The sequence below is a fragment of the Rhinopithecus bieti genome, unplaced genomic scaffold (genome assembly GCF_001698545.2).
Source record: "Rhinopithecus bieti isolate Rb0 unplaced genomic scaffold, ASM169854v2 scaffold_50799, whole genome shotgun sequence".
Lineage (NCBI taxonomy): Eukaryota > Metazoa > Chordata > Mammalia > Primates > Cercopithecidae > Rhinopithecus > Rhinopithecus bieti.
Window position 1 is genome coordinate 362,449 of NW_016819917.1, and position 8,870 is coordinate 371,318.

General features: G+C 43.7%; 1 pseudogene; it reads right to left on the bottom strand.

The window, feature by feature from the left end:
* Positions 1-7,472: 7,472 nt before the first annotated feature.
* LOC108520070 (14-3-3 protein epsilon pseudogene) lies at positions 7,473-8,609 on the bottom strand (annotated as a pseudogene).
* Positions 8,610-8,870: the final 261 nt, after the last annotated feature.

The window sequence follows — 8,870 nt, forward strand, 5'->3', positions numbered from 1 at the left end:
TTCTTTCTTTCTTTCTTTCTTTCTTTCTTTCTTTCCTTCCTTCTTTCTTTCCTTCTTTCTTTCTTTCTTTCTTTCTTTCTTTCTTTCTTTCTTTCTTTCTTTCTTTCTTTCTTTCTTCTTTCTTTCTTTCTTTCTTTCTTTCTTTCTTTCTTTCTTTCTTTCTTTCTTTCTTTCTTTCTTTCTTTCTTNAGGAAAAGCATTACATGTTCCCTGATTGGTTATTTCTGCATTGGTCATTTCACGGAAGGTCTTTCTATTGTTGAGGTAAATTTCCTTCTGTATCTATTTTGTTTAGGATTTCCATGATGACTGGATGTTGAATTTTGTGAAACGCTTTTTCTCCGTCTACTGAGATGATGTGATGTTCATCTTTCATTCTGTTCAAGTGGAATATCACATTGATTTGCCTGAATATGTTGAACCATCCTTGCATCCCAGAAATAAGTGGTACTTGCTTATCTACAATCCTTTTTATATCCTCTTGAATACAGTTTGCTAGTACAAGGGGTCTTCAGGAAGTTCATGGAAAAATACATATTATGAGAAAATTGTGCGTGAGGTCGCATTTTCTGCACCAAAATAAACTGGTACAAATCTGTTGTCACATGTCTGAACTAGTTTAAGGCACTCAGAGGGGAAGACATGAGTTTGAAAAGAGAATCAAAGCAATGTAAATATTGCTAAAATTGAAATGAGAAGAAACATCAAATTTACGATGAGACCAGATGCAGTGGCTCAGGCCTGTAATCCCAGAACTTTCAGAGGCCAAGATAGGTGGATCACATGAGCCCTGGTATTCAAGAACAGCCTGGGCAGAACGGTGAAACCCCTTTTCTACAAAAAATACATAAATTAGCTGGGCATGGTGGTACATGCCTGCTGGTTCAGTTTCTGTGGAGACTGCAGTGGGAGGATGGCTTGAGCCTGGGAGGTCGAGGCTGCAGGGAACCATGATCATGCCACTGTACTCCAGCATGGGTGACAGAGCAAGATAGTGTCTCAAGAAATGAATATGGTGAAATTTGGGTAGAGGAACAATGAAATCATTGATGCTTTATGAAAAGGTTATGGGGACGATGCCTAAAAGAAATCACTAGTTTGTAAATGGATAACTCATTTTAAATTGGGACATGACAATGTTGATTAAAATATAGAAATTAGCTTGGTATGGCGAGTGCCTGTAACACACCTACTCGGGAGGCTGAGGTAGAAGAATGACTTTAATTTGGGGACCAGAGGTTGCAGTGAGCCGAGATCACGCAACTGCACTCCAGCTGGGCAACAGCAAGATTCTGTCTCAAAAATAAAGTAAAATAAAATAAATAAAAATAAAACCCCTTCTCAAATAAGCTTTGGTATAATCTTAGGAGGTAACATTACTGTTTTGCAAGTATAATATGTGTTCAAAATATTCTTCTATGACCCTACATTTCATTAGATATGTTTTTTAACCATTTTAAAACTGATTTTCTCTGAAATTTACTGTGTCCAGTTTGCCTTGAGGACTGCATGCTTTCTAGTCTGTATCATATATTGGAAACATTTTCTGGTACCTGATAAATCATTTTAGTTTGTTTCAATGTGTATTTGATAAAGATATCAAGGAATTTTTCTTTATGCTAACATCAAAATTTAGCTGAAGTAGCCTATTATTCCATTTTCCTTGTTTATGTCATCTGATTAAATGGTGAACTGTGAGCTGCTAAGTGAATGTTCCCTTCAAGTTTCTCTGGTCCATAGTATTCTTTGCAGATGTTGAAGGATGGGCAGGATTGACTTGGAACCTTGTTCCAGCAGAGCCCCTGTGTTCATGAAGAAAACATTTGCTCACATCTCATTTGTACCGCTGCCTCTCTTTCAGTGTTTTAAACACCTATAGCTATGTGTTCATAATCGTGTTTATTTTGAAGGTATTACTATCATTTTTTCTGAGAAAATAGTTACATGTTTAGGATTCATACCATCAGAACCTTAGACGTTGAAAGAGCTATTTTATTTGCTCAAGTGTATAAAATTGTCCTGGAATTTTTTTTTCTTCTTTTTCTGAGACGGAGTGTCACTAGGTCACCCATGCTTGAGTGCAGCGACACGATCTTGGCTCACTGCAACCTCTGCCTCCCAGGGCTAAAGATCCACCCCAGTTAGCCTTTCAAATGGCTCAGACCACTGATGCACACCACCACAGCTGGCTAATTTTTTGTGCTTTTGGTGGAATGTCTCCTGCTCAAAACAACAGTGACTCAGCCTGTAATGTACAGGTGGGGAATAAGACCAGAAAAGCTCAGTCAGAGTGATGCTGACCCCTGAAATACTTCGCCAAATAGTATGTGGCTTTTCCTGTAGGAGAGGGTGATGCTCAGGTGTAATTTGAATTTTAAATGGATTCCTGTCCTCCCAAAATGTAAAAAACACAAATGCCAGAATGGAAAAAACAGGGGATTAGATTCAAATCATCTTGAACTTACTCTTTTCTCTGTCCACACCCACTGCTTTTCCTTATCTCACAGTTTTAACCTACCTACCCATGTCCCCTGCAGGCCTCTCCCCTGAGCTCTACAATCCTGTGTCCAGTTTTCTCAGCTCTCTGCTGGGACATGAAACAGGCATCTCCACCTTCACGTGTCCATAAGTGACTTCCTAAACCCCAAAACACATTCCCTTACAGGCCTACACGTCTCAGATGAGGGTGTCGGTGCACTTCTGGAAGCTTAGCCAAACTTGACAGTATGTATTTTAAATATGGGAGATAAATTACATTATTTGTAAGTGCTGTCACTTATAATGTAAAGAGAAAGTTGCAGGTATACATAAAAGGAGTGAGAAAATACATCATTTCCAAAATTCTTTTGAGATGTGAGAGAAAAATATTTCAAGACCTCATCCGTATGGATCTGGGCTCCCAGGACCCCTCTGACTTCATCTCCTGCCTGGGTTCTCCTTGCTCCCTCTGCTCCAGACACGCAGGCTTCTTTCCTTTTTCTGGGACTGAGGTTGCTCCTTTCTCTGGGCCTTCACTCGGGCGGTCCCTCTGCCTAGGACTCTCTGACCCTTCAGCTACAAGTGACAAGCAGCGTTTCTTCCCTAAATCTTTGTGCTGACATCACGTTTTCTGTGGAAACTTCTGATCACCCACAGTCCCCCATTTGACATGGCAGCTCCACCTTCACCCCCACCTCTGCTCTATGGTCCATGTTGCCTGTTCTGTGTGATTCTTTTTGCTCCTTCGCTGTTCACTGGATCCTGGTGGGAACAAGTCCCCAAGCAGAGGGCAGAGCCAGAAGGTGAGGCTGTGCTGGGCTGGTGCCCTCTGAGTGGAGCTCAAGCCTGGCTTCACATTAGGGTTCTCAGACATTTTGGAAATCCATCTTTTATGCTGTTTTATCAGAGATTGCTGTTATCATAGATTTAAACCCACCCTCAGTAATATTCACTATGACGCTGGTGATTCTCATCAGTGTCCAGCACTGAACGTCAAGGCAGTTTCCTCCATGTTGAGAGCTGAGATCAGCCTGTGATCCACAGGGAGGTGAGGGGGCTGTGCTCTGCGTGGGGTTTGGTTAGGGCCAGATCTGTGGCCTGAAGGTCTGTGTCCTTCCGCAGCGCGTGTGTGGACTATTTCAGGAGGGGAGCAAGATCTGGAAATGGGTCAAAATTACCCTTGTAGGTCTTGCTGTGGGACGTCTTATCTCTGCATAATCTTTGGTGCAGTGGGCAGCAGAGGACCGTCTTTCTCCCGGGAGAAGTCTCCCCCTGTGTGTGTGTTTTGTCACAGGAAAGGAGTGAGTGGTTTCTAAACATTAAATCTCTGATGTTTTTTCACACACAGGATTTCCAAAGACTCATGTTACGTGAGGAAGCCACCAAGAAGAGCAAAGAAAAGGATCCAGGGATGGCTCTTCCTCAGGTGAGTGATATTCCTCGGTGGATTCCGCTGTCTCTTTCCTTTCTGAAATGCCAGGCATTGTAGTAGCCAGTCTTCTGTGAGTCTGAAGCATCCTGCCTCACACATTTGCTCGCACTCACCCAAGACTTTTCTCAGTCCTTGTCATCTTGACTTAAATTCCATCTCCTATAACCTAGTGAATGAGCTTGGGAAGAGGCTGCACTGGGCATGGGCCTGGGAAGGGCTCACACCAGACATGGATGGAGACAGGGTGAGGGTCCCGTGCAGTCAGTGATGTTGGGCGGCAGGGATTGTTCAGCGGCCACAGCTGGGTGCACATTTAGCTCTTTGTGGACCAGATCAGAGAAACTATATATATGAATAGTCATACATTGGGGGAAAAAAAAAGAGGAGACCAGACTGTGTACTGTGTCCATGTAGAAAAGAAGACATAAGAAACTCCATTTTGATCTGTAACAAGGAAAAATTCTTATGCTTTGAGATGCTGTTTAATCTGTAACCTTAGCCCCAACCCTGTGTTCACAGAAACATGGTGTGTATTGAAGCAAGATTTAATTGGTCTCGGGCTTGTGCAAGATGCTGGTTCTTGTTTAAAAAGTTCTTGCAGTCAGTATGGTTTGTGAAAGGCACCATTGCCATTCTCGCATTCTCGATTAACCAGGGACACAATGCACTGCAGAAAGGAGCAGGAACCTCTGCTCAAGAAAGCCTGAGTATTGTCCAGTTTTCCCCCACTGAGACAGCCTGAGATATGGCCTCATGGGAAGGGAAAGACCTTACCGACACCCATAAAGGGTCTGTGCTGAGGAGGATGAGTGAAAGAGGAAGGCCTCTTTGCAGTTGAGATCAGAGGAAGGCATCTGTCTCCTGCTCGTCCCTGGGAAGGGAATGTCTTGGTGTAAAACCTGACTGTATATTCTATTTACTGAGATAGGAGAAAACTGCCCTATGGCTGGAGGTGAGACATGCTGGCGGCAATACTGTTCTTTACTGCACTGAGATGTTTGTGTAAAGTCAAACGTAAATCTGGCCTGTGTGCACATCCAGGCACAGCGACTTTCCTTAAACTTATTTATGACCCAGAGTCCTTTGCTCAAGTCTTTTCCTGCTGACCCTCTCCCCACCATTACCCTATAATCCTGCCACATCCCCCTCACTGAGATAGTAGAGATAGTGATCAATAAATACTGAGGGAACTCAGAGGCTGAGGCCAATGCAGGTCTTACTTGCAAAGCGCCGGTCCCCTGGACCCACTCTTCTCCCTCTATACTTTGTCCCTGTGTCTTATTTCTTTTCTCAGTCTCTTATTTCCATCTTGTGAGGAATGCACACAGGTGTGGAGGGGCAGGCCCCCTTCAGCATGTTAATGTGCATTGGTATCTGGTAAATTCTGGGAAAGGAGACAAACTAGGGAAGATATTTTTGTCTGATTTTGTAACGCATTTGAAGCTACACTAGTGAGCCAATATGTCTCTGATTCCAAACTTCCTTATTTAAGAGACAAGGTGTCACTCTGGGGCCCAGTCTGGAGTGCAATGGCACAATTCTAGTTTACAGTGGCCTCGAATTCATGGGCTCAAGTGACACCCATATTAGCCTCTCAAGGAGCCAGGATGATAGGCATGTGCTACCATGCCTGGCTAATTCTAATCTGAGAGAAGATGAGAATGACAACTGTATACAGAATGAGGGAGGGAAACAGTAATGAAGACAAAGAGGGACCGTGGGTGTAGATGAGGGGTGAGTTGATTGGATGTGATGATGAAGTGATGACATGTTGCTTCCTCTATTTGTAACGTAATGAATTTAAGTCCCTCTGGTCCATAATATTTTAGGCAGATGTTGAAGGATGGGCTGGACTGACTTTGAACCTTGGTTTAGCAGAGCCCGTGTGTTCATGAAGAAAACATTTGCTCAGATCTCATTTCTACAGCTGCCCCTTTTTCAGTGTTTTAAACACCTGCAGCTCTGTGTTCACAGTGTGTATATTTTCAACATATTTCTGTGACTTTCTGGGAGTGAGTAATTACATGTTTGGGATTGATGCCATCGGAACCTTAGACTTCAAAAGAAGTTTTTTTTGCTCAAGAATATACAAGATGGTTTTGGCATTTTTTTTTTTTCCAAAGTGGCATGTCATTCTGTTACTTAGGCTGGAATGCAGTGGTACAGTCTTGGATCACTGTAACCTCTTTGTCCCAAGTTCCAGTGATCTTCTTGCATCAGCCTCCCAAGTAACTGGGACCACAGATGTGTGCCAGGAAGCATGGCTAATCTTTTGTATTTTTGGTAGAGATGGGGTTTCACCATGTTGCCCAGGTTGGTTTCAAACTTCTGAGCTGAAGTGATCTGCCTGTCTCAACCTCCCAATGTGCTGGGATTACAGGGGTGAGCCACACTCCTGGCTTGTTTTGGAACTTTCCAGTGGAGGAAGACCACTGGGCCTACTGGGCCTTCCAGGCCGTCACATGGGAATCAGCCACACCTCCTTCCTCCTCACCTCAGAGCTTCTCAGGATAACATAGAGGTGAGGAATAAGACCAGGAAAGCTCAGTCAGAGTGACACTGACCCCTGAAATGACTGACAAAGTACAGTGTGTGGCTTTTCTTCTGGGAGAGGGTAGTGCTTAGTTTTAACTGAAATTTTTTTTTTTTTTAGTCTGACATTTTAATTTAGTTTTGTTTCACTTAAGTTTAATGTTACTTCCATGCTGTGTTTTAGTAAAAACAATACGGATTCTGTATCTGTGGCTGCAGTCAGATATCCAGTAGTACAGATTACCCTCAAGTTAGACATACTGAACAAAAGAGGTTGAGTGAGTGAAGGAGGGGAGGAGTGAGGGGAAGGAGGTAGGGGGAGGGGAAAGGAGAAGAACAAAGCATTGAACAGCCATGCTGGCTTCTCCATACCACCTTCAACACTAACCTGCTTCAGTGGGAGCGTAAAGTAGGCAAGAATGAGCAGCCACGGACTGTTGAACTGTTACCAGCACCATGCTTTTCAGCAACATTTCAGCAGAGTTTGAAACATTTTTTACAGCAAAACCATTACAACAAACTCCTTCCCCAAACAACCTCTAACTGTCTCAAGCTAACACCCAATTACTTTCAGACATTGGTATAAAATGCAGTTTAAGCCATTAGAAAAATAGAAACCGATATCACTTATGCCTCTATCGTGTGATTAACCTCTCTCTTAGGTGCTTGCCTCACCTAGAGGTCTAATGGCTTTCAAATGTCATTTCCATTTCTAGCAGTGATTTTGCCACATCTGGCACGGAGACAACACAGTAATGGTGAAGAAGCCTGTATGTAGTTCGGTTAGTGTCTTAAAGAACCTAAAACCTGGGACCAGTAAAATCCACAGAAATTCACTCTTGCCTTTAAGAACTTTTGAAAACTGTGAAAACAAAACAAAACAAAACAAAACCCAACAGGGCAGGAACCAAATTCTGAGACCAAATGTAAAGGTCAGATTTAGTGGTTCTTGGTGACAGTGGGGAGTTTCCAAGGGGTGGAATGGGGAGGGCTCGGGTGGTCACAGTTTCTCTTGTTGCCTTCTATGGCTCACTAATTTGAGTCTTCCACGTCCTGCAGAGCTTCTTTATTCTGCTCTTCTCTGTTACCCTGCATGTCCGAAGTACGTAGTGTCAGATTATCACGAAACAACTGCATGATAAGTGTAGAGTCCTTATAGCTTTCTCCACTCAGCGTATCCAACCTTTGCCAACCTGAGGCATGGTTGGGGGAATTAAGAATTTCCTAGTAGAATATAAAACAATTGAGAGCAAGACCTAAGCAGATAGGACGAGTTGGTGGAAGTTCTGTCAATGCAGTATCACTAGCAGCTTTATCAGCCACTAGACTATTCTCCGCAGCCTCCTTCCTGTCATTTCCTGTGGCAAATTCTGCCAGATACCTGTGTAGTCCCCTTTCATTTTATAATAGAAAACCTTGGACTCGCCAGTGTTAGCTGCTGGAATGAGGGGTTTGTCCAGCACATCCAGAATGTCACAACAGATTAATGTTAGCTCAGTCTCAAATATTTGCGAATACCCCCAAATCATTCCTAGGCTGTCTTCTCCTCCCTTGCTTTCTTCTTCCTGTTCAGTGCAGCTGCTTATTCTCCAGGAGGCCCTTGTAGCTCCAATCACATTCTTACATGCAACAGATAGAAGGTTTCTTTCTCCAACAGTCAGTTCCACATGCATCCCTGCTACTGTCTTCATGGACTCTTCCCGACAGTGGCTCCAGCAGGGTCTGCACTATGGATGGAAGCGGATAGTGTCTCCAGACTTCCTTTTTTTTTTTTTTTTTTGAGGACAGAGTCTTGCTCTGTTGCCCAGGCTGGAGTGCAGTGGTCAAGGGGGTCAGCCCATCCACACCTGTGTGTGTTTCTTATCAGGCTGGATGAGAGATTGAGAAAATAGGAGACAGAGACAAAGTATAGAGAAAGAACAGTGGGCCCAGGGGACCAGCGCTCAGCATACAGAGGACCCATGCCAGCACTGGAGATGGTAGAGACAAGGGTCTCCATCTTGGAGACGGGATGATCACTATCTCTACCACCTCAGAGAGGGGGATGAAGCAGGACAATAGGGTAATGGGGGAGAAAGTCAGCAGGAAAATGTGAACAAAGATCTCTGTGTCATAAATAAGTTTAAGGAAAGGTGCTGTGCTTTGATGTGCGAGATGTATAAAAACATCTCGGTGCATTAAAGAGCAGTATTGCCACCAGCATGTCTCATCTCCAGCCATAAGGTGGTTTTCTCCTATCTCAGTGAATAGAACATACAATCGGATTTTACACCGAGACATTCTATTCCCAGGGACAAGCAGGAAACAGATGCCTTCCTTTTATCTCAACTGCAAAGAGGCCTTCCTCTTTCACTCATCCTCCTCAGCACAGACCCTTTACGGGTGTCGGGCTGGGGGACAGTCAGGTCTTTCCCTTCCCAAGAGGCCA